The 27,426-nt window shown below is 38.4% G+C and overlaps 1 long non-coding RNA gene across 1 annotated transcript; it reads right to left on the minus strand.

Moving 5' to 3' along the window:
* Positions 1-12,183: 12,183 nt before the first annotated feature.
* LOC147796417 (uncharacterized) lies at positions 12,184-15,019 on the minus strand. Its single transcript, XR_015428074.1, has 2 exons — positions 14,854-15,019; positions 12,184-13,858 (listed from the first exon to the last, which is right to left on the minus strand). It is a non-coding gene; the product is annotated as an uncharacterized LOC147796417 (long non-coding RNA).
* Between the last annotated feature and the right edge of the window lie 12,407 nt (positions 15,020-27,426).

Below are 27,426 nucleotides of genomic sequence, written 5' to 3' on the forward strand. Positions count from 1 at the left end.
CAAGACCATATTTTTAGAGGTTAGAGAATTAACGTTGAATTAAAGGAGTAGCGTGAGAGCCACACAGGCTGTTTTCTTAGCATCTCCGCTCACGGGGAACGCTATCTGCATCTCAGCATAGAAAGTAAAAAGATCAAAAAGTTTTCAAATGAGTTAATGCTACTGTCATCTGCAAGAAAACGTCTTTCTCGATCCACTGTACAAGTGTGAAGACCATATTTTTAGAGGTTATAGAATTAACGTTGAAATAAAGCACTAACGTAAAAGCCATACTTGCTGTTTTTGAGCAAGTTGGCAGACTGGAAACGCTATCTTTTTTATCTCAGCGAAGAAAGTAAAGAGATCAAAAAAGTTTTCAAATCAGTTAATGCTACTGTCATCTGCAAGAGAACTCCTTTCTTGTTCCACTGTAAAAGTTTCAAGACAATATTTTTAGAAGTTATGGAATTATTGTTGAAATAAAGCACTAGCGTGAGAGCCACGTTGGCTGTTTTCTGAGCATGTCGGCTTACTGGGAACGCTATCGGTATCTCAGCGAATAAAATAAAATGATCAAAAAAATGTCCAAATGAGTTAATGCTGCTGTCATCTGCAAGAGAACGTCTCTTTGTCGTTCCACTGTACTAGTTTCAGGACCATATTTTCAGAGGTTATAGAATTATCTTTGAAAAAAAGCACTAGCGTGAGAGCCACGTTGGCTGTTTTCTGAGCATGTCGGCTTACTGGGAACGCTATCGGTATCTCAGCGAATAAAGTAAAATGATCAAAAAAATGTCCAAATGAGTTAATGCTGCTGTCATCTGCAAGAGAACGTCTCTTTGTCGTTCCACTGTACTAGTTTCAGGACCATATTTTCAGAGGTTATAGAATTATCTTTGAAATAAAGCACTAGCGTGAGAGCCACACTGGCTGTTTTCTTAGCATCTCCGCTCACGGGGAACGCTATCTGCATCTCAGCATAGAAAGTAAAAAGATCAAAAAGTTTTCAAATGAGTTAATGCTACTGTCATCTGCAAGAAAACGTCTTTCTCGATCCACTGTACAAGTGTGAAGACCATATTTTTAGAGGTTATAGAATTAACGTTGAAATAAAGCACTAACGTAAAAGCCATACTTGCTGTTTTTGAGCAAGTTGGCAGACTGGAAACGCTATCTTTTTTATCTCAGCGAAGAAAGTAAAGAGATCAAAAAAGTTTTCAAATCAGTTAATGCTACTGTCATCTGCAAGAGAACTCCTTTCTTGTTCCACTGTAAAAGTTTCAAGACGATATTTTTAGAAGTTATGGAATTATTGTTGAAATAAAGCACTAGCGTGAGAGCCACGTTGGCTGTTTTCTGAGCATGTCGGCTTACTGGGAACGCTATCGGTATCTCAGCGAATAAAGTAAAATGATCAAAAAAATGTCCAAATGAGTTAATGCTGCTGTCATCTGCAAGAGAACGTCTCTTTGTCGTTCCACTGTACTAGTTTCAGGACCATATTTTCAGAGGTTATAGAATTATCTTTGAAATAAAGCACTAGCGTGAGAGCCACGTTGGCTGTTTTCTGAGCATGTCGGCTTACTGGGAACGCTATCGGTATCTCAGCGAATAAAGTAAAATGATCAAAAAAATGTCCAAATGAGTTAATGCTGCTGTCATCTGCAAGAGAACGTCTCTTTGTCGTTCCACTGTACTAGTTTCAGGACCATATTTTCAGAGGTTATAGAATTATCTTTGAAATAAAGCACTAGCGTGAGAGCCACACTGGCTGTTTTCTTAGCATCTTGGCTCACGGGGAACGGTATCTGTATCTCAGCGTAGAAAATAAAACGATCAAAAAAAATTCCAAATGAGTTAATGCTACTGTCATCTGCAAGAGAACGTCTTTCTCGATCCACTGTACAAGTGTCAAGACCATATTATCAGAGGTTATAGAATGAACGTTGAAATAAAGCCCTAACGTAATATATACTTGCTGTTTTCTGAGCAAGTTGGCAGACTGGAAACGCTATCTTTTTTATCTCAGCGAAGAAAGTAAAGAGATCAAACAAGTTTTCAAATGAGTTAATGCTACTGTCATCTGCAAGAGAACGTCTTTCTCGGTCCACTGTACAAGTTTCAAGACCATATTTTTAGAGGTTAGAGAATTAACGTTGAATTAAAGGAGTAGCGTGAGAGCCACACAGGCTTTTTTCTTAGCATCTCCGCTCACGGGGAACGCTATCTGCATCTCAGCATAGAAAGTAAAAAGATCAAAAAGTTTTCAAATGAGTTAATGCTACTGTCATCTGCAAGAAAACGTCTTTCTCGATCCACTGTACAAGTGTGAAGACCATATTTTTAGAGGTTATAGAATTAACGTTGAAATAAAGCACTAACGTAAAAGCCATACTTGCTGTTTTTGAGCAAGTTGGCAGACTGGAAACGCTATCTTTTTTATCTCAGCGAAGAAAGTAAAGAGATCAAAAAAGTTTTCAAATCAGTTAATGCTACTGTCATCTGCAAGAGAACTCCTTTCTTGTTCCACTGTAAAAGTTTCAAGACAATATTTTTAGAAGTTATGGAATTATTGTTGAAATAAAGCACTAGCGTGAGAGCCACGTTGGCTGTTTTCTGAGCATGTCGGCTTACTGGGAACGCTATCGGTATCTCAGCGAATAAAATAAAATGATCAAAAAAATGTCCAAATGAGTTAATGCTGCTGTCATCTGCAAGAGAACGTCTCTTTGTCGTTCCACTGTACTAGTTTCAGGACCATATTTTCAGAGGTTATAGAATTATCTTTGAAAAAAAGCACTAGCGTGAGAGCCACGTTGGCTGTTTTCTGAGCATGTCGGCTTACTGGGAACGCTATCGGTATCTCAGCGAATAAAGTAAAATGATCAAAAAAATGTCCAAATGAGTTAATGCTGCTGTCATCTGCAAGAGAACGTCTCTTTGTCGTTCCACTGTACTAGTTTCAGGACCATATTTTCAGAGGTTATAGAATTATCTTTGAAAAAAAGCACTAGCGTGAGAGCCACGTTGGCTGTTTTCTGAGCATGTCGGCTTACTGGGAACGCTATCGGTATCTCAGCGAATAAAGTAAAATGATCAAAAAAATGTCCAAATGAGTTAATGCTGCTGTCATCTGCAAGAGAACGTCTCTTTGTCGTTCCACTGTACTAGTTTCAGGACCATATTTTCAGAGGTTATAGAATTATCTTTGAAATAAAGCACTAGCGTGAGAGCCACACTGGCTGTTTTCTTAGCATCTTGGCTCACGGGGAACGGTATCTGTATCTCAGCGTAGAAAATAAAATGATCAAGAAAGTTTCCAAATGAGTTAATGCTACTGTCATCTGCAAGAGAACGTCTTTCTCGTTTCTCGTTCTGCTGTACAAATTTTAAGACCATATTATCAGAGGTTTTAGAATTAACGTTGAAATAAAGCACTAACGTAAAAGCCATAGTTGCTGTTTTCTGACCAAGTTGGCAGACTTGGAACGCTGTCAGTATCTCAGCAAAGAAAATAAAATGATCCAAAGAGTTTTCAAAAGAGTTAATGCTACTGTCATCTGCAAGTGAGTCCGTTTCTCGATCCACTGTACAAGTGTCAAGACCATATTATCAGAGGTTATAGAATGAACGTTGAAATAAAGCCCTAACGTAAAAGCCATACTTGCTGTTTTCTGAGCAAGTTGGCAGACTGGAAACGCTATCTTTTTTATCTCAGCGAAGAAAGTAAAGAGATCAAAAAAGTTTTCAAACCAGTTAATGCTACTGTCATCTGCAAGAGAACTCCTTTCTCGTTCCACTGTAAAAGTTTCAAGACAATATTTTTAGAAGTTATGGAATTAACGTTGAATTAAAGGAGTAGCGTGAGAGCCACACAGGCTGTTTTCTTAGCATCTCCGCTCACGGGGAACGCTATCTGCATCTCAGCAAAGAAAGTAAAAAGATCAAAAAGTTTTCAAATGAGTTAATTGCTACTGTCATCTGCAAGAAAACGTCTTTCTCGATCCACTGTACAAGTTTCAAGACAATATTTTCAGAAGTTATGGACTTATTGTTGAAATAAAGCACTAGCGTGAGAGCCACGTTGGCTGTTTTCTGAGCATGTCGGCTTACTGGGAACGCTATCGGTATCTCAGCGAATAAAGTAAAATGATCAAAAAAATGTCCAAATGAGTTAATGCTGCTGTCATCTGCAAGAGAACGTCTCTTTGTCGTTCCACTGTACTAGTTTCAGGACCATATTTTCAGAGGTTATAGAATTATCTTTGAAATAAAGCACTAGCGTGAGAGCCACACTGGCTGTTTTCTTAGCATCTCCGCTCACGGGGAACGCTATCTGCATCTCAGCATAGAAAGTAAAAAGATCAAAAAGTTTTCAAATGAGTTAATGCTACTGTCATCTGCAAGAAAACGTCTTTCTCGATCCACTGTACAAGTGTGAAGACCATATTTTTAGAGGTTATAGAATTAACGTTGAAATAAAGCACTAACGTAAAAGCCATACTTGCTGTTTTTGAGCAAGTTGGCAGACTGGAAACGCTATCTTTTTTATCTCAGCGAAGAAAGTAAAGACATCAAAAAAGTTTTCAAATCAGTTAATGCTACTGTCATCTGCAAGAGAACTCCTTTCTTGTTCCACTGTAAAAGTTTCAAGACAATATTTTTAGAAGTTATGGAATTATTGTTGAAATAAAGCACTAGCGTGAGAGCCACGTTGGTTGTTTTCTGAGCATGTCGGCTTACTGGGAACGCTATCGGTATCTCAGCGAATAAAGTAAAATGATCAAAAAAATGTCCAAATGAGTTAATGCTGCTGTCATCTGCAAGAGAACGTCTCTTTGTCGTTCCACTGTACTAGTTTCAGGACCATATTTTCAGAGGTTATAGAATTATCTTTGAAATAAAGCACTAGCGTGAGAGCCACGTTGGCTGTTTTCTGAGCATGTCGGCTTACTGGGAACGCTATCGGTATCTCAGCGAATAAAGTAAAATGATCAAAAAAATGTCCAAATGAGTTAATGCTGCTGTCATCTGCAAGAGAACGTCTCTTTGTCGTTCCACTGTACTAGTTTCAGGACCATATTTTCAGAGGTTATAGAATTATCTTTGAAATAAAGCACTAGCGTGAGAGCCACACTGGCTGTTTTCTTAGCATCTTGGCTCACGGGGAACGGTATCTGTATCTCAGCGTAGAAAATAAAACGATCAAAAAAAATTCCAAATGAGTTAATGCTACTGTCATCTGCAAGAGAACGTCTTTCTCGATCCACTGTACAAGTGTCAAGACCATATTATCAGAGGTTATAGAATGAACGTTGAAATAAAGCCCTAACGTAATATATACTTGCTGTTTTCTGAGCAAGTTGACAGACTGGAAACGCTATCTTTTTTATCTCAGCGAAGAAAGTAAAGAGATCAAACAAGTTTTCAAATGAGTTAATGCTACTGTCATCTGCAAGAGAACGTCTTTCTCGGTCCACTGTACAAGTTTCAAGACCATATTTTTAGAGGTTAGAGAATTAACGTTGAATTAAAGGAGTAGCGTGAGAGCCACACAGGCTGTTTTCTTAGCATCTCCGCTCACGGGGAACGCTATCTGCATCTCAGCATAGAAAGTAAAAAGATCAAAAAGTTTTCAAATGAGTTAATGCTACTGTCATCTGCAAGAAAACGTCTTTCTCGATCCACTGTACAAGTGTGAAGACCATATTTTTAGAGGTTATAGAATTAACGTTGAAATAAAGCACTAACGTAAAAGCCATACTTGCTGTTTTTGAGCAAGTTGGCAGACTGGAAACGCTATCTTTTTTATCTCAGCGAAGAAAGTAAAGAGATCAAAAAAGTTTTCAAATCAGTTAATGCTACTGTCATCTGCAAGAGAACTCCTTTCTTGTTCCACTGTAAAAGTTTCAAGACAATATTTTTAGAAGTTATGGAATTATTGTTGAAATAAAGCACTAGCGTGAGAGCCACGTTGGCTGTTTTCTGAGCATGTCGGCTTACTGGGAACGCTATCGGTATCTCAGCGAATAAAATAAAATGATCAAAAAAATGTCCAAATGAGTTAATGCTGCTGTCATCTGCAAGAGAACGTCTCTTTGTCGTTCCACTGTACTAGTTTCAGGACCATATTTTCAGAGGTTATAGAATTATCTTTGAAAAAAAGCACTAGCGTGAGAGCCACGTTGGCTGTTTTCTGAGCATGTCGGCTTACTGGGAACGCTATCGGTATCTCAGCGAATAAAGTAAAATGATCAAAAAAATGTCCAAATGAGTTAATGCTGCTGTCATCTGCAAGAGAACGTCTCTTTGTCGTTCCACTGTACTAGTTTCAGGACCATATTTTCAGAGGTTATAGAATTATCTTTGAAATAAAGCACTAGCGTGAGAGCCACACTGGCTGTTTTCTTAGCATCTCCGCTCACGGGGAACGCTATCTGCATCTCAGCATAGAAAGTAAAAAGATCAAAAAGTTTTCAAATGAGTTAATGCTACTGTCATCTGCAAGAAAACGTCTTTCTCGATCCACTGTACAAGTGTGAAGACCATATTTTTAGAGGTTATAGAATTAACGTTGAAATAAAGCACTAACGTAAAAGCCATACTTGCTGTTTTTGAGCAAGTTGGCAGACTGGAAACGCTATCTTTTTTATCTCAGCGAAGAAAGTAAAGAGATCAAAAAAGTTTTCAAATCAGTTAATGCTACTGTCATCTGCAAGAGAACTCCTTTCTTGTTCCACTGTAAAAGTTTCAAGACGATATTTTTAGAAGTTATGGAATTATTGTTGAAATAAAGCACTAGCGTGAGAGCCACGTTGGCTGTTTTCTGAGCATGTCGGCTTACTGGGAACGCTATCGGTATCTCAGCGAATAAAGTAAAATGATCAAAAAAATGTCCAAATGAGTTAATGCTGCTGTCATCTGCAAGAGAACGTCTCTTTGTCGTTCCACTGTACTAGTTTCAGGACCATATTTTCAGAGGTTATAGAATTATCTTTGAAATAAAGCACTAGCGTGAGAGCCACGTTGGCTGTTTTCTGAGCATGTCGGCTTACTGGGAACGCTATCGGTATCTCAGCGAATAAAGTAAAATGATCAAAAAAATGTCCAAATGAGTTAATGCTGCTGTCATCTGCAAGAGAACGTCTCTTTGTCGTTCCACTGTACTAGTTTCAGGACCATATTTTCAGAGGTTATAGAATTATCTTTGAAATAAAGCACTAGCGTGAGAGCCACACTGGCTGTTTTCTTAGCATCTTGGCTCACGGGGAACGGTATCTGTATCTCAGCGTAGAAAATAAAACGATCAAAAAAAATTCCAAATGAGTTAATGCTACTGTCATCTGCAAGAGAACGTCTTTCTCGATCCACTGTACAAGTGTCAAGACCATATTATCAGAGGTTATAGAATGAACGTTGAAATAAAGCCCTAACGTAATATATACTTGCTGTTTTCTGAGCAAGTTGGCAGACTGGAAACGCTATCTTTTTTATCTCAGCGAAGAAAGTAAAGAGATCAAACAAGTTTTCAAATGAGTTAATGCTACTGTCATCTGCAAGAGAACGTCTTTCTCGGTCCACTGTACAAGTTTCAAGACCATATTTTTAGAGGTTAGAGAATTAACGTTGAATTAAAGGAGTAGCGTGAGAGCCACACAGGCTTTTTTCTTAGCATCTCCGCTCACGGGGAACGCTATCTGCATCTCAGCATAGAAAGTAAAAAGATCAAAAAGTTTTCAAATGAGTTAATGCTACTGTCATCTGCAAGAAAACGTCTTTCTCGATCCACTGTACAAGTGTGAAGACCATATTTTTAGAGGTTATAGAATTAACGTTGAAATAAAGCACTAACGTAAAAGCCATACTTGCTGTTTTTGAGCAAGTTGGCAGACTGGAAACGCTATCTTTTTTATCTCAGCGAAGAAAGTAAAGAGATCAAAAAAGTTTTCAAATCAGTTAATGCTACTGTCATCTGCAAGAGAACTCCTTTCTTGTTCCACTGTAAAAGTTTCAAGACAATATTTTTAGAAGTTATGGAATTATTGTTGAAATAAAGCACTAGCGTGAGAGCCACGTTGGCTGTTTTCTGAGCATGTCGGCTTACTGGGAACGCTATCGGTATCTCAGCGAATAAAATAAAATGATCAAAAAAATGTCCAAATGAGTTAATGCTGCTGTCATCTGCAAGAGAACGTCTCTTTGTCGTTCCACTGTACTAGTTTCAGGACCATATTTTCAGAGGTTATAGAATTATCTTTGAAATAAAGCACTAGCGTGAGAGCCACACTGGCTGTTTTCTTAGCATCTTGGCTCACGGGGAACGGTATCTGTATCTCAGCGTAGAAAATAAAATGATCAAGAAGGTTTCCAAATGAGTTAATGCTACTGTCATCTGCAAGAGAACGTCTTTCTCGTTCCACTGTACAAATTTTAAGACCATATTATCAGAGGTTTTAGAATTAACGTTGAAATAAAGCACTAACGTAAAAGCCAGAGTTGCTGTTTTCTGACCAAGTTGGCAGACTGGGAACGCTGTCAGTATCTCAGCAAAGAAAATAAAATGATCAAAAGAGTTTTCAAAAGAGTTAATGCTACTGTCATCTGCAAGTGAGTCCGTTTCTCGATCCACTGTACAAGTGTCAAGACCATATTATCAGAGGTTATAGAATTAACGTTGAAATAAAGCACTAACGTAAAAGCCATACTTGCTGTTTTTGAGCAAGTTGGCAGACTGGAAACGCTATCTTTTTTATCTCAGCGAAGAAAGTAAAGAGATCAAAAAAGTTTTCAAACCAGTTAATGCTACTGTCATCTGCAAGAGAACTCCTTTCTCGATCCACTGTAAAAGTTTCAAGACAATATTTTTAGAAGTTATGGAATTATTGTTGAAATAAAGCACTAGCGTGAGAGCCACGTTGGCTGTTTTCTGAGCATGTCGGCTTACTGGGAACGCTATCGGTATCTCAGCGAATAAAGTAAAATGATCAAAAAATGTCCAAATGAGTTAATGCTGCTGTCATCTGCAAGAGAACGTCTCTTTGTCGTTCCACTGTACTAGTTTCAGGACCATATTTTCAGAGGTTATAGAATTATCTTTGAAATAAAGCACTAGCGTGAGAGCCACACTGGCTGTTTTCTTAGCATCTTGGCTCACGGGGAACGGTATCTGTATCTCAGCGTAGAAAATAAAATGATCAAGAAAGTTTCCAAATGAGTTAATGCTACTGTCATCTGCAAGAGAACGTCTTTCTCGTTCCACTGTACAAATTTTAAGACCATATTATCAGAGGTTTTAGAATTAACGTTGAAATAAAGCACTAACGTAAAAGCCATAGTTGCTGTTTTCTGACCAAGTTGGCAGACTGGGAACGCTGTCAGTATCTCAGCAAAGAAAATAAAATGATCCAAAGAGTTTTCAAAAGAGTTAATGCTACTGTCATCTGCAAGTGAGTCCGTTTCTCGATCCACTGTACAAGTGTCAAGACCATATTATCAGAGGTTATAGAATGAACGTTGAAATAAAGCCCTAACGTAAAAGCCATACTTGCTGTTTTCTGAGCAAGTTGGCAGACTGGAAACGCTATCTTTTTTATCTCAGCGAAGAAAGTAAAGAGATCAAAAAAGTTTTCAAACCAGTTAATGCTACTGTCATCTGCAAGAGAACTCCTTTCTCGTTCCACTGTAAAAGTTTCAAGACAATATTTTTAGAAGTTATGGAATTAACGTTGAATTAAAGGAGTAGCGTGAGAGCCACACAGGCTGTTTTCTTAGCATCTCCGCTCACGGGAACGCTATCTGCATCTCAGCAAAGAAAGTAAAAAGATCAAAAAGTTTTCAAATGAGTTAATGCTACTGTCATCTGCAAGAAAACGTCTTTCTCGATCCACTGTACAAGTTTGAAGACCTTTTTTTTGAGAGGTTATAGAATTAACGTTGAAATAAAGCACTAACGTAAAAGCCATACTTGCTGTTTTTGAGCAAGTTGGCAGACTGGAAACGCTATCTTTTTTATCTAAGCGAAGAAAGTAAAGAGATCAAAAAAGTTTTCAAACCAGTTAATGCTACTGTCGTCTGCAAGAGAACTCCTTTCTCGTTCCACTGTAAAAGTTTCAAGACAATATTTTTAGAAGTTATGGAATTATTGTTGAAATAAAGCACTAGCCTGAGAGCCACGTTGGCTGTTTTCTGAGCATGTCGGCTTACTGGGAACGCTATCGGTATCTCAGCGAATAAAGTAAAATGATCAAAAAAATGTCCAAATGAGTTAATGCTGCTGTCATCTGCAAGAGAACGTCTCTTTGTCGTTCCACTGTACTAGTTTCAGGACCATATTTTCAGAGGTTATAGAATTATCTTTGAAATAAAGCACTAGCGTGAGAGCCACACTGGCTGTTTTCTTAGCATCTTGGCTCACGGGGAACGGTATCTGTATCTCAGCGTAGAAAATAAAATGATCAAAAAAGTTTCCAAATGAGTTAATGCTACTGTCATCTGCAAGAGAACGTCTTTCTCGATCCACTGTACAAGTGTCAAGACCATATTATCAGAGGTTATAGAATGAACGTTGAAATAAAGCCCTAACGTAAAAGCCATACTTGCTGTTTTTGAGCAAGTTGGCAGACTGGAAACGCTATCTTTTTTATCTCAGCGAAGAAAGTAAAGAGATCAAAAAAGTTTTCAAAACAGTTAATGCTACTGTCATCTGCAAGAGAACTCCTTTCTCGATCCACTGTAAAAGTTTCAAGACAATATTTTTAGAAGTTATGGAATTATTGTTGAAATAAAGCACTAGCGTGAGAGCCACGTTGGCTGTTTTCTGAGCATGTCGGCTTACTGGGAACGCTATCGGTATCTCAGCGAATAAAGTAAAATGATCAAAAAAATGTCCAAATGAGTTAATGCTGCTGTCATCTGCAAGAGAACGTCTCTTTGTCGTTCCACTGTACTAGTTTCAGGACCATATTTTCAGAGGTTATAGAATTATCTTTGAAATAAAGCACTAGCGTGAGAGCCACACTGGCTGTTTTCTTAGCATCTTGGCTCACGGGGAACGGTATCTGTATCTCAGCGTAGAAAATAAAATGATCAAGAAAGTTTCCAAATGAGTTAATGCTACTGTCATCTGCAAGAGAACGTCTTTCTCGTTCCACTGTACAAATTTTAAGACCATATTATCAGAGGTTTTAGAATTAACGTTGAAATAAAGCACTAACGTAAAAGCCATAGTTGCTGTTTTCTGACCAAGTTGGCAGACTGGGAACGCTGTCAGTATCTCAGCAAAGAAAATAAAATGATCCAAAGAGTTTTCAAAAGAGTTAATGCTACTGTCATCTGCAAGTGAGTCCGTTTCTCGATCCACTGTACAAGTGTCAAGACCATATTATCAGAGGTTATAGAATGAACGTTGAAATAAAGCCCTAACGTAAAAGCCATACACTGTAAAAATGCGCTGCACATGATGCACTTGTAGACTAGCAGCTATTTGTCCCAGAATCATGAACACCTCATGCACTTAGTTTTATGCACCTTAGGTGTTAGACGGCCAACTAGTGCACGTTTACTAGCACATACTGACTAGCACGTATTTGTCCCAGAATCATGAACACCTGAGGCACTATTGCACTTCAGGTGCTATTTTCCTAGCACATAACGACTAGCACGTATTTGTCCCAGAATCATGAACACCTGAGGCACCATTGTACTTCAGGTGCTATTTTCCTAGCACATAACGACTAGCACGTATTTGTCCCAGAATCATGAACACCTGAGGCACCATTGCACTTCAGGTGCTATTTTCCTAGCACATAAAGACTAGCACGTACTTTGTGCCTCAGGTGCTAGTTAACGCGCTACTTGCAGCACAGCATTTACCTGAGGCACGTCCATTACCTCCTGTATTTCAAGCATTGATACATTCACATTCATGCACCTGAGATGACACGGCATTTCCATTACTTCATGTACATCAAGCAACGAAACAAGTGACAGAGGTGACATTCTTAGGAAAAGTTTAGGCACCAGCAGACTAACGCCTAACACCGCAATGTTTGACATGTATGCGATGCGCACGGACCACATAAAGTAAATCTTAGTTGGCTTGTATTCACATAAAGATTATACATTTTATGCATTGACATGATTATTATCACTGGGTGGCAGTTGCAAGCATAAAATGTGAGTATATTAAAAGCAGTGTTAGGAACATTTCTAATATACATTCAATCACATGATTTATTTCTTATTTATGCATGTAGTAGCTATAAAAGATCTGGATAAAATGTGGTATTTGAAATGGTACAGAACATGATTGATTGATATAACTACCACTTTGTATCTCAATTACAGACTTAAAAAAACAAACTTGGCACAAACTGCTCCAAACTGCCTGAAGAATCCAAGATAATGGATTATTTTCCTGTAGTGTTTCAGTCCCAGTAGACATGAATCAAATGTAAGGCTGTAGGGAAACACACTTAGCTGGATTGCATTCGGTCACAAATGGGTTAAAACACAAGCAAATTTGACTGAATAAATTGGGTGACTGAGAGGTTAAAGTTGAAACAATCAGGTTTTTCAAACAAAAGTCGGCCGACCAGTGTTGGAAACTGACAAAAAATACTATACTTTTCTGGTGCTATTATTTTACAGGATCAAATTTTGAATGTAAATTTCCAACATTTCAATGAGGTACTACGTGAAATGACTGTAGTTTTGTTTGTAGTTTTGCTTGCCCATGTACATTCCCTTAACACTCCCAGTTAAATTAACAGTTGAAATTATCAGTTTCACTTGACGTATTCGATATAAAATATTACACAACTTCTCAAAAATTTTGAAACTTTTCAACACTTAACTTTTCATGAAACACTTTTTAAAAAACTATTAGTTGGCATTGGTTAATATTTTCTCATTACTGAATATGGATGCCTTCCTCTTTGTTTGGAAGACCCTCTAAAATATTTTTAAATGTTATATACCCTTTCATTACATTATTTATTAGAAAATTTTGATTTGTCCAGTTAACTTGTTCTTGTTTTCTAAATGCGTAATGACAGACATGAATTATGAATTAGAAGAGATCAAGGTAGTGAGTCTTTCTGGCAAATTAAAACTGAATTGAAACCAAAATGAGGGTCAGTATAATTTGAGGGTTTGTCAGTGTCACAAAAGGGTAGGGATATGTCTCACAATAGTGTCCACCATTCCCACCAAACATTCAACTGACAAGTTGTGGCTGTTTAAATGTCACGTTAACCATAAAGCAAACCACTGCACAGAAACCCAAAACAGGTTTTAAGTATCTTGTTTTGTGTTCATGGAAATGCATTTGTCACAGATGAGAAATACACCTAACATCCATTCCCCTGAAAAAAATCTCTGCATTTCAATGTTGATTTTTCTGTGTCCAATTCAGTTTCATATTGCATGAAATCCTCACACTTAATAAAGAAGCAAATGTTGTAATCACAATTTGCCAACACGAAAAAATCTGTTAAAAGTCATGCACTGAGTCTCTCCTGATTGACATGCAACTTTGGAAAGTCGTTTATCTAACGATAAAGATCTGACCCTGCTACCTGTATGGTTAATCCTAATTAACAGTATAGGTTACTCCAGACTTTGGCATGTCTTTCACCATTCTGCCCAGCAGAAAATGCTGCAGGAATTTGAGCATGACGGAGTATCCATGTGGATATTCGAAGTCAAGGATGTAGTATCCACCCAGTAAAGTGAGTATCCTCCGCTTGACTGGTTTTTGTCCATACACTTCAACCATGGTTCTTTGAAAGCTTACAACGTGTGCTCCAGTTGGTACCTTGTCGTCCATGCTGATCACGAGGGTCGGGGAATTTTGTGTGTTGTCAATTTTCTCACCAACCTGCGTTATTACCAAGAAAATTAATTTATGAAATGTGCATTTGGATTGTCAAGCAGTTTACAGGGAATTTTTTTTACTGTCCACTGTTGTCAGCACAGCCACTTTGGTTTCAGCAAACAAACACCTGTATAGCTTCCTCAACTATGGAACAAGAAGGTGTGGGATTTTTTCCATCCTATGCAAATTGTGTTGCTCATCATAGGTATGAAACAGTTTACTCAAAAGAGAAACTGTCGCACTTGATTTAGATTTAATCTAATTCTATTGAAGAAAATGTGTAAAGATCTGTATTTCATGTAACAAATATCAAGTGGCTTTAAATTATGAAATCAGAGGAAAATTATTGCATGAAAAAATCTAGACTTTTCCAGTTCCTTCTGTTTGAAATCCCCCTGCTTGTCAAGGAAAATGCGTGCGTAATGACAATGAACATATGCAGAGAATTTTGAGAAACTTAAAAGGAAATGGAACAATAAAATAAAGGGGGATGGCTCACAAAATTACAAAAGTAAACTTGTAATAATAGCTGTCCTATTTCATTCTGTGCCACTCTGTATTTGAACAGCCTCCTGAGAAATTCAGCGCGGGATCTATAATGAACAATTTGTTACAGGGAACAATTATAAGCCCCCCCCCAAAAAAACACTTTCTACAGCGGTGGCCACATACAATGGAGGGGGCCTCAACCTGGGCAACCTAGCCTACATATACTTGTTTATAAACGACCTGTGTCGTTTATCCTTCGACAGAAGGTGTTTAACAAACGTTTGGACTCATACCTACCAATATCTGATCTAGGCTAGGCCTATACATGGGAACAGTTCCATTCTTTCCCTGCATGACCTTTGCATACGTGCGGCCGTGCACGGGTAAACATAGCGTTGGGATCGGTCATAAGACCTAACGTTAGGGTCACAGTAAATCCCAGCAAGTAAAATCTGTTTCTCCCACAGTAAGAAACAGTTGAAACTAATGCAAACTGCTTGAATACTTACTCTCAAATTTCTCGATGACATCATCGGACATGTCCTGTTCCCGACGGAAAGCACACAATTCTTCTGTTGTCTTCGTCTTCAGTTCTCCGATCAACGACGCCATGTCACTCGCATGTGTGCAATCGTGTCAACAACATACAAACGGCCGCCGGTGCATGTAGTATGCTATAACGTACATGTACGTACGTGTACATACGCGCCCGCGTACCTGTGTCATATTTCATGCCAGGACTGTTTTTCATACGCAGCAGAAAAATAATCCGGTTAAAGGCTATACTCTTGAAATACAAAACAGCACTTTGTTACTTGGCAAAAGAAACGAACAGTCTAGAGCCTCCTTCACATGACCAATGCAAGATGGATTTATATGAAAAATACTGGACTAGAAAGTACTAATAAAAGGGGAAAAAAGTATAAATTAATACGCGAAGTGTTTCCTGTCACGTGATCAAAAGGGCGGCACGTGATACATCAGGCGTCTCAGGTGATGAAATTCCCCCACTTTAGCCTTTGATGATGTGCCCTGCTGCTGAGGTTAGGCTTGGGCTAATCACTGCTCATAATGAAGATGGCTTGCCAAAATACAGCTCAGCTTTTCTTCGGTGGGCTAATAAATGAGGGTTCACCGGCCGCGATCGCCGCAGTGGAGAAATATGTAGTGTTACTTGCACAATATTATTCTTTATCAATTCCGGTGCATAATTAACCATTCAAGAGCTGGAAATACGTGCCCCATTAGGTAAGAGCAGACTCACTAGCTACAGGCATCGAACCACTGCTTCATGTGGAGTAAACCAAGTCTTGTAGTTGTTAAGTATCACGTACCCTGTTTTATTACTTTTAAGAGCATCATGGATGTATGGGTGGCATATTCACTTAAGGTTCTAAATCCTATTGTTTCCAACACATGCAAAGCCAAAGCCACAGGCAGGGACGTCGGCACGTCGAGTTATAAAACATATTATATTTACCAGGTAGGCCTACGCATTACGTACATGTATGAACATATACTGGTGCCTCATGTTAGATCAAATTCACTACAGGTAACTAATATGCTTCAAGTACGTTGGTGCTGCAGTGCTTCAAGCATATGAATCCCATCATGTGTCAATTGCTACTTTTCAGGTGCAGCGAGTTTATACTGGTGCACTTCTGGTACCTACAAGAGTGCTTCAAGCATGTTATGTGCCATTGAATGAACCTCAGGTGTCAACATATTGCCACTTGAACGATTCAGGTGCAGCAAGTTTATATTGGTGCGCAAATACAGGTGCATGAGATTAGATCAAATACACTTCAGGCAACTAAAAATGTGCTTCAAGCACGTTAGGTGCCATTGAATGAACCTCAGGTGTCAATATATTGCCACTTGAACGATTGAGGTGCAGTGAGTTTATATTGGTGCGCAAATACAGGTACATGAAATAAGATCAGATGCACTTCTGGTACCTACAAGAGTGCTTCAAGCATGTTATGTGCCATTGAATGAACCTCAGGTGTCAACATATTGCCACTTGAACGATTCAGGTTCAGCAAGTTTATATTGGTGCGCAAATACAGGTGCATGAGATTAGATCAAATGCACTTCAGGTAATCAAAAATGTGCTTCAAGCACGTTAGGTGCAATTGAATGAACCTCAGGTGTCAACATATTGCCACTTGAACGATTCAGGTGCAGCAAGTTTATATTGGTGCGCAAATACAGGTGCATGAGATTAGATCAAATGCACTTCAGGTAACTAAAAATGTGCTTCAAGCACGTTAGGTGCCATTGAATGAACCTCAGGTGTCAATATATTGCCACTTTAACGAATGAGGTGCAGTGAGTTTATGTTGGTGCCCAAATGCAGGTGCATGAGGTGAGGTCAAATGCACTTCAGGTACCTAAAAGTGTGATTCAAGCATGTTAGGTGCCATTGAATGAACCTCGGGTGTCAATAGATTGCCACTTGAACGATTCACGTGCACCTAGTTTATATTGGTGCGCAAATACAGGTGCATGAGATGAGATTAAATGCACTTCTGGTACCTACAAGAGTGCTTCAAGCACGTTAAGTGCCATTGAATAAACCTCAGGTGTCAACATATTGCCACTTGAACGATTCAGGTGCAGCAAGTTTATATTGGTGCGCAAATACAGGTGCATGAGATTAGATCAAATGCACTTCAGGTACCTGAAAGTGTGCTTCAAGCACATTAGGTGCCACTGAATAAACCTCAGGTGTCAATATATTGCCACTTGAACGATTGAGGTGCAGTGAGTTTATATTGGTGCCAAAATGCAGGTGCATGAGGTGAGATCAAATGCACTTCAGGGACCTAAAAGTGTGCTTCAAGCACGTTAGGTGCCATTGAATGGACCACTGGAACGATTCAGGTGCAGCGAGTTTATGCTGGTGAGAACGTATAGGTGCATGAGGTGAGATCAAATGCACTTCAGGCACTAAAAGTATGCTTCAAGTATTTGAAGTGTTTTGGTTGAAATGTTTACTTTCACCTCACATGAGTCAGGTGTCCGCATGTTCTCACTTAATCGCCTCAAGTGCAATAAGTACTAAGTCACATGCACATGCAAGTGCACGAAGTGCGTGCAATTTTTACAGTGTACTTGCTGTTTTCTGAGCAAGTTGGCAGACTGGAAACGCTATCTTTTTTATCTCAGCGAAGAAAGTAAAGAGATCAAAAAAGTTTTTAAATGAGTTAATGCTACTGTCATCTGCAAGAGAACGTCTTTCTCGATCCACTGTACAAGTTTCAAGACCATATTTTTAGAGGTTAGAGAATTAACGTTGAATTAAAGGAGTAGCGTGAGAGCCACACAGGCTGTTTTCTTAGCATCTCCGCTCACGGGGAACGCTATCTGCATCTCAGCATAGAAAGTAAAAAGATCAAAAAGTTTTCAAATGAGTTAATGCTACTGTCATCTGCAAGAAAACGTCTTTCTCGATCCACTGAACAAGTGTGAAGACCATATTTTTAGAGGTTATAGAATTAACGTTGAAATAAAGCACTAACGTAAAAGCCATACTTGCTGTTTTTGAGCAAGTTGGCAGACTGGAAACGCTATCTTTTTTATCTCAGCGAAGAAAGTAAAGAGATCAAAAAAGTTTTCAAATCAGTTAATGCTACTGTCATCTGCAAGAGAACTCCTTTCTTGTTCCACTGTAAAAGTTTCAAGACAATATTTTTAGAAGTTATGGAATTATTGTTGAAATAAAGCACTAGCGTGAGAGCCACGTTGGCTGTTTTCTGAGCATGTCGGCTTACTGGGAACGCTATCGCTCAGCGAATAAAGTAAAATGATCAAAAAAATGTCCAAATGAGTTAATGCTGCTGTCATCTGCAAGAGAACGTCTCTTTGTCGTTCCACTGTACTAGTTTCAGGACCATATTTTCAGAGGTTATAGAATTATCTTTGAAATAAAGCACTAGCGTGAGAGCCACACTGGCTGTTTTCTTAGCATCTTGGCTCACGGGGAACGGTATCTGTATCTCAGCGTAGAAAATAAAATGATCAAGAAGGTTTCCAAATGAGTTAATGCTACTGTCATCTGCAAGAGAACGTCTTTCTCGTTCCACTGTACAAATTTTAAGACCATATTTTTAGAGGTTTTAGAATTAACGTTGAAATAAAGCACTAACGTAAAAGCCAGAGTTGCTGTTTTCTGACCAAGTTGGCAGACTGGGAACGCTGTCAGTATCTCAGTAAAGAAAATAAAATGATCCAAAGAGTTTTCAAAAGAGTTAATGCTACTGTCATCTGCAAGTGAGTCCGTTTCTCGATCCACTGTACAAGTGTCAAGACCATATTATCAGAGGTTATAGAATGAACGTTGAAATAAAGCCCTAACGTAAAAGCCATACTTGCTGTTTTCTGAGCAAGTTGGCAGACTGGAAACGCTATCTTTTTTATCTCAGCGAAGAAAGTAAAGAGATCAAACAAGTTTTCAAATGAGTTAATGCTATTGTCATCTACAAGAGAACTCCTTTCTCGATCCAGTGTACAAGTTTCAAGACCATATTTTTAGAGGTTAGAGAATTAACGTTGAATTAAAGGAGTAGCGTGAGAGCCACAAAGGCTGTTTTCTTAGCATCTCCGCTCACGGGGAACGCTATCTGCATCTCAGCAAAGAAAGTAAAAAGATCAAAAAGTTTTCAAATGAGTTAATGCTACTGTCATCTGCAAGAAAACGTCTTTCTCGATCCACTGTACAAGTTTCAAGACCATATTTTTAGAGGTTATAGAATTAACGTTGAAATAAAGCACTAACGTAAAAGCCATACTTGCTGTTTTTGAGCAAGTTGGCAGACTGGAAACGCTATCTTTTTTATCTCAGAGAAGAAATTAAAGAGATCAAACAAGTTTTCAAATGAGTTAATGCTACTGTCATCTGCAAGAGAACGTCTTTCTCGATCCACTGTACAAGTTTCAAGACCATATTTTTAGAGGTTAGAGAATTAACGTTGAATTAAAGGAGTAGCGTGAGAGCCACACAGGCTGTTTTCTTAGCATCTCCGCTCACGGGGAACGCTATCTGCATCTCAGCATAGAAAGTAAAAAGATCAAAAAGTTTTCAAATGAGTTAATGCTACTGTCATCTGCGAGAGAACGTCTTTCTCGGTCCACTGAACAAGTGTGAAGACCATATTTTTAGAGGTTATAGAATTAACGTTGAAATAAAGCACTAACGTAAAAGCCATACTTGCTGTTTTTGAGCAAGTTGGCAGACTGGAAACGCTATCTTTTTTATCTCAGCGAAGAAAGTAAAAAGATCAAAAAAGTTTTCAAATGAGTTAATGCTACTGTCATCTGCAAGAGAACGTCTTTGTCGATCCACTGTACAAGTTTCAAGACCATATTTTTAGAGGTTAGAGAATTAACGTTGAATTAAAGGAGTAGCGTGAGAGCCACACAGGCTGTTTTCTTAGCATCTCCCCTCACGGGGAACGCTATCTGCATCTCAGCAAAGAAAGTAAAAAGATCAAAAAGTTTTCAAAAGAGTTAATGCTACTGTCATCTGCGAGAGAACGTCTTTCTCGGTCCACTGTACAAGTTTCAAGACCATATTTTTAGAGGTTATAGAATTAACGTTGAAATAAAGCACTAACGTAAAAGCCATACTTGCTGTTTTTGAGCAAGTTGGCAGACTGGAAACGCTATCTTTTTTATCTCAGCGAAGAAAGTAAAGAGATCAAAAAAGTTTTCAAATCAGTTAATGCTACTGTCATCTGCAAGAGAACTCCTTTCTCGTTCCACTGTAAAAGTTTCAAGACAATATTTTTAGAAGTTATGGAATTATTGTTGAAATAAAGCACTAGCGTGAGAGCCACGTTGGCTGTTTTCTGAGCATGTCGGCTTACTGGGAACGCTATCGGTATCTCAGCGAATAAAGTAAAATGATCAAAAAAATGTCCAAATGAGTTAATGCTGCTGTCATCTGCAAGAGAACGTCTCTTTGTCGTTCCACTGTACTAGTTTCAGGACCATATTTTCAGAGGTTATAGAATTATCTTTGAAATAAAGCACTAGCGTGAGAGCCACACTGGCTGTTTTCTTAGCATCTTGGCTCACGGGGAACGGTATCTGTATCTCAGCGTAGAAAATAAAATGATCAAGAAAGTTTCCAAATGAGTTAATGCTACTGTCATCTGCAAAAGAACGTCTTTCTCGTTTCTCGTTCTGCTGTACAAATTTTAAGACCATATTATCAGAGGTTTTAGAATTAACGTTGAAATAAAGCACTAACGTAAAAGCCATAGTTGCTGTTTTCTGACCAAGTTGGCAGACTGGGAACGCTGTCAGTATCTCAGCAAAGAAAATAAAATGATCCAAAGAGTTTTCAAAAGAGTTAATGCTACTGTCATCTGCAAGTGAGTCCGTTTCTCGATCCACTGTACAAGTGTCAAGACCATATTATCAGAGGTTATAGAATGAACGTTGAAATAAAGCACTAACGTAAAAGCCATACTTGCTGTTTTTGAGCAAGTTGGCAGACTGGAAACGCTATCTTTTTTATCTCAGCGAAGAAAGTAAAGAGATCAAAAAAGTTTTCAAATCAGTTAATGCTACTGTCATCTGCAAGAGAACTCCTTTCTTGTTCCACTGTAAAAGTTTCAAGACAATATTTTTAGAAGTTATGGAATTATTGTTGAAATAAAGCACTAGCGTGAGAGCCACGTTGGCTGTTTTCTGAGCATGTCGGCTTACTGGGAACGCTATCGGTATCTCAGCGAATAAAGTAAAATGATCAAAAAAATGTCCAAATGAGTTAATGCTGCTGTCATCTGCAAGAGAACGTCTCTTTGTCGTTCCACTGTACTAGTTTCAGGACCATATTTTCAGAGGTTATAGAATTATCTTTGAAATAAAGCACTAGCGTGAGAGCCACACTGGCTGTTTTCTTAGCATCTTGGCTCACGGGGAACGGTATCTGTATCTCAGCGTAGAAAATAAAATGATCAAGAAAGTTTCCAAATGAGTTAATGCTACTGTCATCTGCAAGAGAACGTCTTTCTCGTTTCTCGTTCTGCTGTACAAATTTTAAGACCATATTATCAGAGGTTTTAGAATTAACGTTGAAATAAAGCACTAACGTAAAAGCCATAGTTGCTGTTTTCTGACCAAGTTGGCAGACTGGGAACGCTGTCAGTATCTCAGCAAAGAAAATAAAATGATCCAAAGAGTTTTCAAAAGAGTTAATGCTACTGTCATCTGCAAGTGAGTCCGTTTCTCGATCCACTGTACAAGTGTCAAGACCATATTATCAGAGGTTATAGAATGAACGTTGAAATAAAGCCCTAACGTAAAAGCCATACTTGCTGTTTTCTGAGCAAGTTCGCAGACTGGAAACGCTATCTTTTTTATCTCAGCGAAGAAAGTAAAGAGATCAAAAAAGTTTTCAAACCAGTTAATGCTACTGTCATCTGCAAGAGAACTCCTTTCTCGTTCCACTGTACAAGTTTCAAGACCATATTTTTAGAGGTTAGAGAATTAACGTTGAATTAAAGGAGTAGCGTGAGAGCCACACAGGCTGTTTTCTTAGCATCTCCCCTCACGGGGAACGCTATCTGCATCTCAGCAAAGAAAGTAAAAAGATCAAAAAGTTTTCAAAAGAGTTAATGCTACTGTCATCTGCGAGAGAACGTCTTTCTCGGTCCACTGTACAAGTTTCAAGACCATATTTTTAGAGGTTATAGAATTAACGTTGAAATAAAGCACTAACGTAAAAGCCATACTTGCTGTTTTTGAGCAAGTTGGCAGACTGGAAACGCTATCTTTTTTATCTCAGCGAAGAAAGTAAAAAGATCAAAAAAGTTTTCAAATGAGTTAATGCTACTGTCATCTGCAAGAGAACGTCTTTGTCGATCCACTGTACAAGTTTCAAGACCATATTTTTAGAGGTTAGAGAATTAACGTTGAATTAAAGGAGTAGCGTGAGAGCCACACAGGCTGTTTTCTTAGCATCTCCCCTCACGGGGAACGCTATCTGCATCTCAGCAAAGAAAGTAAAAAGATCAAAAAGTTTTCAAAAGAGTTAATGCTACTGTCATCTGCGAGAGAACGTCTTTCTCGGTCCACTGTACAAGTTTCAAGACCATATTTTTAGAGGTTATAGAATTAACGTTGAAATAAAGCACTAACGTAAAAGCCATACTTGCTGTTTTTGAGCAAGTTGGCAGACTGGAAACGCTATCTTTTTTATCTCAGCGAAGAAAGTAAAGAGATCAAAAAAGTTTTCAAACCAGTTAATGCTACTGTCATTTGCAAGAGAACTCCTTTCTCGTTCCACTGTAAAAGTTTCAAGACAATATTTTTAGAAGTTATGGAATTATTGTTGAAATAAAGCACTAGCGTGAGAGCCACGTTGGCTGTTTTCTGAGCATGTCGGCTTACTGGGAACGCTATCGGTATCTCAGCGAATAAAGTAAAATGATCAAAAAAATGTCCAAATGAGTTAATGCTGCTGTCATCTGCAAGAGAACGTCTCTTTGTCGTTCCACTGTACTAGTTTCAGGACCATATTTTCAGAGGTTATAGAATTATCTTTGAAATAAAGCACTAGCGTGAGAGCCACACTGGCTGTTTTCTTAGCATCTTGGCTCACGGGGAACGGTATCTGTATCTCAGCGTAGAAAATAAAATGATCAAGAAAGTTTCCAAATGAGTTAATGCTACTGTCATCTGCAAGAGAACGTCTTTCTCGTTTCTCGTTCTGCTGTACAAATTTTAAGACCATATTATCAGAGGTTTTAGAATTAACGTTGAAATAAAGCACTAACGTAAAAGCCATAGTTGCTGTTTTCTGACCAAGTTGGCAGACTGGGAACGCTGTCAGTATCTCAGCAAAGAAAATAAAATGATCCAAAGAGTTTTCAAAAGAGTTAATGCTACTGTCATCTGCAAGTGAGTCCGTTTCTCGATCCACTGTACAAGTGTCAAGACCATATTATCAGAGGTTATAGAATGAACGTTGAAATAAAGCCCTAACGTAAAAGCCATACTTGCTGTTTTCTGAGCAAGTTCGCAGACTGGAAACGCTATCTTTTTTATCTCAGCGAAGAAAGTAAAGAGATCAAAAAAGTTTTCAAACCAGTTAATGCTACTGTCATCTGCAAGAGAACTCCTTTCTCGTTCCACTGTAAAAGTTTCAAGACAATATTTTTTAGAAGTTATGGAATTAACGTTGAATTAAAGGAGTAGCGTGAGAGCCACACAGGCTGTTTTCTTAGCATCTCCGCTCACGGGGAACGCTATCTGCATCTCAGCAAAGAAAGTAAAAAGATCAAAAAGTTTTCAAATGAGTTAATGCTACTGTCATCTGCAAGAAAACGTCTTTCTCGATCCACTGTACAAGTTTCAAGACCATATTTTTAGAGGTTAAAGAATTAACGTTGAAATAAAGCACTAACGTAAAAGCCATACTTGCTGTTTTTGAGCAAGTTGGCAGACTGGAAACGCTATCTTTTTTATCTCAGCGAAGAAAGTAAAGAGATCAAAAAAGTTTTCAAATCAGTTAATGCTACTGTCATCTGCAAGAGAACTCCTTTCTTGTTCCACTGTAAAAGTTTCAAGACAATATTTTTAGAAGTTATGGAATTATTGTTGAAATAAAGCACTAGCGTGAGAGCCACGTTGGCTGTTTTCTGAGCATGTCGGCTTACTGGGAACGCTATCGGTATCTCAGCGAATAAAGTAAAATGATCAAAAAAATGTCCAAATGAGTTAATGCTGCTGTCATCTGCAAGAGAACGTCTCTTTGTCGTTCCACTGTACTAGTTTCAGGACCATATTTTCAGAGGTTATAGAATTATCTTTGAAATAAAGCACTAGCGTGAGAGCCACACTGGCTGTTTTCTTAGCATCTTGGCTCACGGGGAACGGTATCTGTATCTCAGCGTAGAAAATAAAATGATCAAGAAGGTTTCCAAATGAGTTAATGCTACTGTCATCTGCAAGAGAACGTCTTTCTCGTTCCACTGTACAAATTTTAAGACCATATTATCAGAGGTTTTAGAATTAACGTTGAAATAAAGCACTAACGTAAAAGCCATAGTTGCTGTTTTCTGACCAAGTTGGCAGACTGGGAACGCTGTCAGTATCTCAGCAAAGAAAATAAAATGATCAAAAGAGTTTTCAAAAGAGTTAATGCTACTGTCATCTGCAAGTGAGTCCGTTTCTCGATCCACTGTACAAGTGTCAAGACCATATTATCAGAGGTTATAGAATTAACGTTGAAATAAAGCACTAACGTAAAAGCCATACTTGCTGTTTTTGAGCAAGTTGGCAGACTGGAAACGCTATCTTTTTTATCTCAGCGAAGAAAGTAAAGAGATCAAAAAAGTTTTCAAACCAGTTAATGCTACTGTCATCTGCAAGAGAACTCCTTTCTCGATCCACTGTAAAAGTTTCAAGACAATATTTTTAGAAGTTATGGAATTATTGTTGAAATAAAGCACTAGCGTGAGAGCCACGTTGGCTGTTTTCTGAGCATGTCGGCTTACTGGGAACGCTATCGGTATCTCAGCGAATAAAGTAAAATGATCAAAAAAATGTCCAAATGAGTTAATGCTGCTGTCATCTGCAAGAGAACGTCTCTTTGTCGTTCCACTGTACTAGTTTCAGGACCATATTTTCAGAGGTTATAGAATTATCTTTGAAATAAAGCACTAGCGTGAGAGCCACACTGGCTGTTTTCTTAGCATCTTGGCTCACGCGGAACGGTATCTGTATCTCAGCGTAGAAAATAAAATGATCAAGAAAGTTTCCAAATGAGTTAATGCTACTGTCATCTGCAAGAGAACGTCTTTCTCGTTCCACTGTACAAATTTTAAGACCATATTATCAGAGGTTTTAGAATTAACGTTGAAATAAAGCACTAACGTAAAAGCCATAGTTGCTGTTTTCTGACCAAGTTGGCAGACTGGGAACGCTGTCAGTATCTCAGCAAAGAAAATAAAATGATCCAAAGAGTTTTCAAAAGAGTTAATGCTACTGTCATCTGCAAGTGAGTCCGTTTCTCGATCCACTGTACAAGTGTCAAGACCATATTATCAGAGGTTATAGAATGAACGTTGAAATAAAGCCCTAACGTAAAAGCCATACTTGCTGTTTTCTGAGCAAGTTGGCAGACTGGAAACGCTATCTTTTTTATCTCAGCGAAGAAAGTAAAGAGATCAAAAAAGTTTTCAAAGGAGTTAATGCTACTGTCATCTGCAAGAGAACTCCTTTCTCGTTCCACTGTAAAAGTTTCAAGACAATATTTTTAGAAGTTATGGAATTAACGTTGAATTAAAGGAGTAGCGTGAGAGCCACACAGGCTGTTTTCTTAGCATCTCCGCTCACGGGGAACGCTATCTGCATCTCAGCAAAGAAAGTAAAAAGATCAAAAAGTTTTCAAATGAGTTAATGCTACTGTCATCTGCAAGAAAACGTCTTTCTCGATCCACTGTACAAGTTTCAAGACCATTTTTTTGAGAGGTTATAGAATTAACGTTGAAATAAAGCACTAACGTAAAAGCCATACTTGCTGTTTTTGAGCAAGTTGGCAGACTGGAAACGCTATCTTTTTTATCTAAGCGAAGAAAGTAAAGAGATCAAAAAAGTTTTCAAACCAGTTAATGCTACTGTCGTCTGCAAGAGAACTCCTTTCTCGTTCCACTGTAAAAGTTTCAAGACAATATTTTTAGAAGTTATGGAATTATTGTTGAAATAAAGCACTAGCCTGAGAGCCACGTTGGCTGTTTTCTGAGCATGTCGGCTTACTGGGAACGCTATCGGTATCTCAGCGAATAAAGTAAAATGATCAAAAAAATGTCCAAATGAGTTAATGCTGCTGTCATCTGCAAGAGAACGTCTCTTTGTCGTTCCACTGTACTAGTTTCAGGACCATATTTTCAGAGGTTATAGAATTATCTTTGAAATAAAGCACTAGCGTGAGAGCCACACTGGCTGTTTTCTTAGCATCTTGGCTCACGGGGAACGGTATCTGTATCTCAGCGTAGAAAATAAAATGATCAAGAAGGTTTCCAAATGAGTTAATGCTACTGTCATCTGCAAGAGAACGTCTTTCTCGTTCCACTGTACAAACTTTAAGACCATATTATCAGAGGTTTTAGAATTAACGTTGAAATAAAGCACTAACGTAAAAGCCAGAGTTGCTGTTTTCTGACCAAGTTGGCAGACTGGGAACGCTGTCAGTATCTCAGCAAAGAAAATAAAATGATCAAAAGAGTTTTCAAATGAGTTAATGCTACTGTCATCTGCAAGTGAGTCCGTTTCTCAATCTACTGTACAAGTGTCAAGACCATATTATCAGAGGTTATAGAATTAACGTTGAAATAAAGCACTAACGTAAAAGCCATACTTGCTGTTTTTGAGCAAGTTGGCAGACTGGAAACGCTATCTTTTTTATCTAAGCGAAGAAAGTAAAGAGATCAAAAAAGTTTTCAAACCAGTTAATGCTACTGTCGTCTGCAAGAGAACTCCTTTCTCGTTCCACTGTAAAAGTTTCAAGACAATATTTTTAGAAGTTATGGAATTATTGTTGAAATAAAGCACTAGCCTGAGAGCCACGTTGGCTGTTTTCTGAGCATGTCGGCTTACTGGGAACGCTATCGGTATCTCAGCGAATAAAGTAAAATGATCAAAAAAATGTCCAAATGAGTTAATGCTGCTGTCATCTGCAAGAGAACGTCTCTTTGTCGTTCCACTGTACTAGTTTCAGGACCATATTTTCAGAGGTTATAGAATTATCTTTGAAATAAAGCACTAGCGTGAGAGCCACACTGGCTGTTTTCTTAGCATCTTGGCTCACGGGGAACGGTATCTGTATCTCAGCGTAGAAAATAAAATGATCAAGAAGGTTTCCAAATGAGTTAATGCTACTGTCATCTGCAAGAGAACGTCTTTCTCGTTCCACTGTACAAACTTTAAGACCATATTATCAGAGGTTTTAGAATTAACGTTGAAATAAAGCACTAACGTAAAAGCCAGAGTTGCTGTTTTCTGACCAAGTTGGCAGACTGGGAACGCTGTCAGTATCTCAGCAAAGAAAATAAAATGATCAAAAGAGT

This window comes from Acanthaster planci, linkage group LG16 (assembly GCF_054643075.1).
Source record: "Acanthaster planci isolate LZ-2023a linkage group LG16, COTS_SCS, whole genome shotgun sequence".
Classification (NCBI taxonomy): domain Eukaryota; kingdom Metazoa; phylum Echinodermata; class Asteroidea; order Valvatida; family Acanthasteridae; genus Acanthaster; species Acanthaster planci.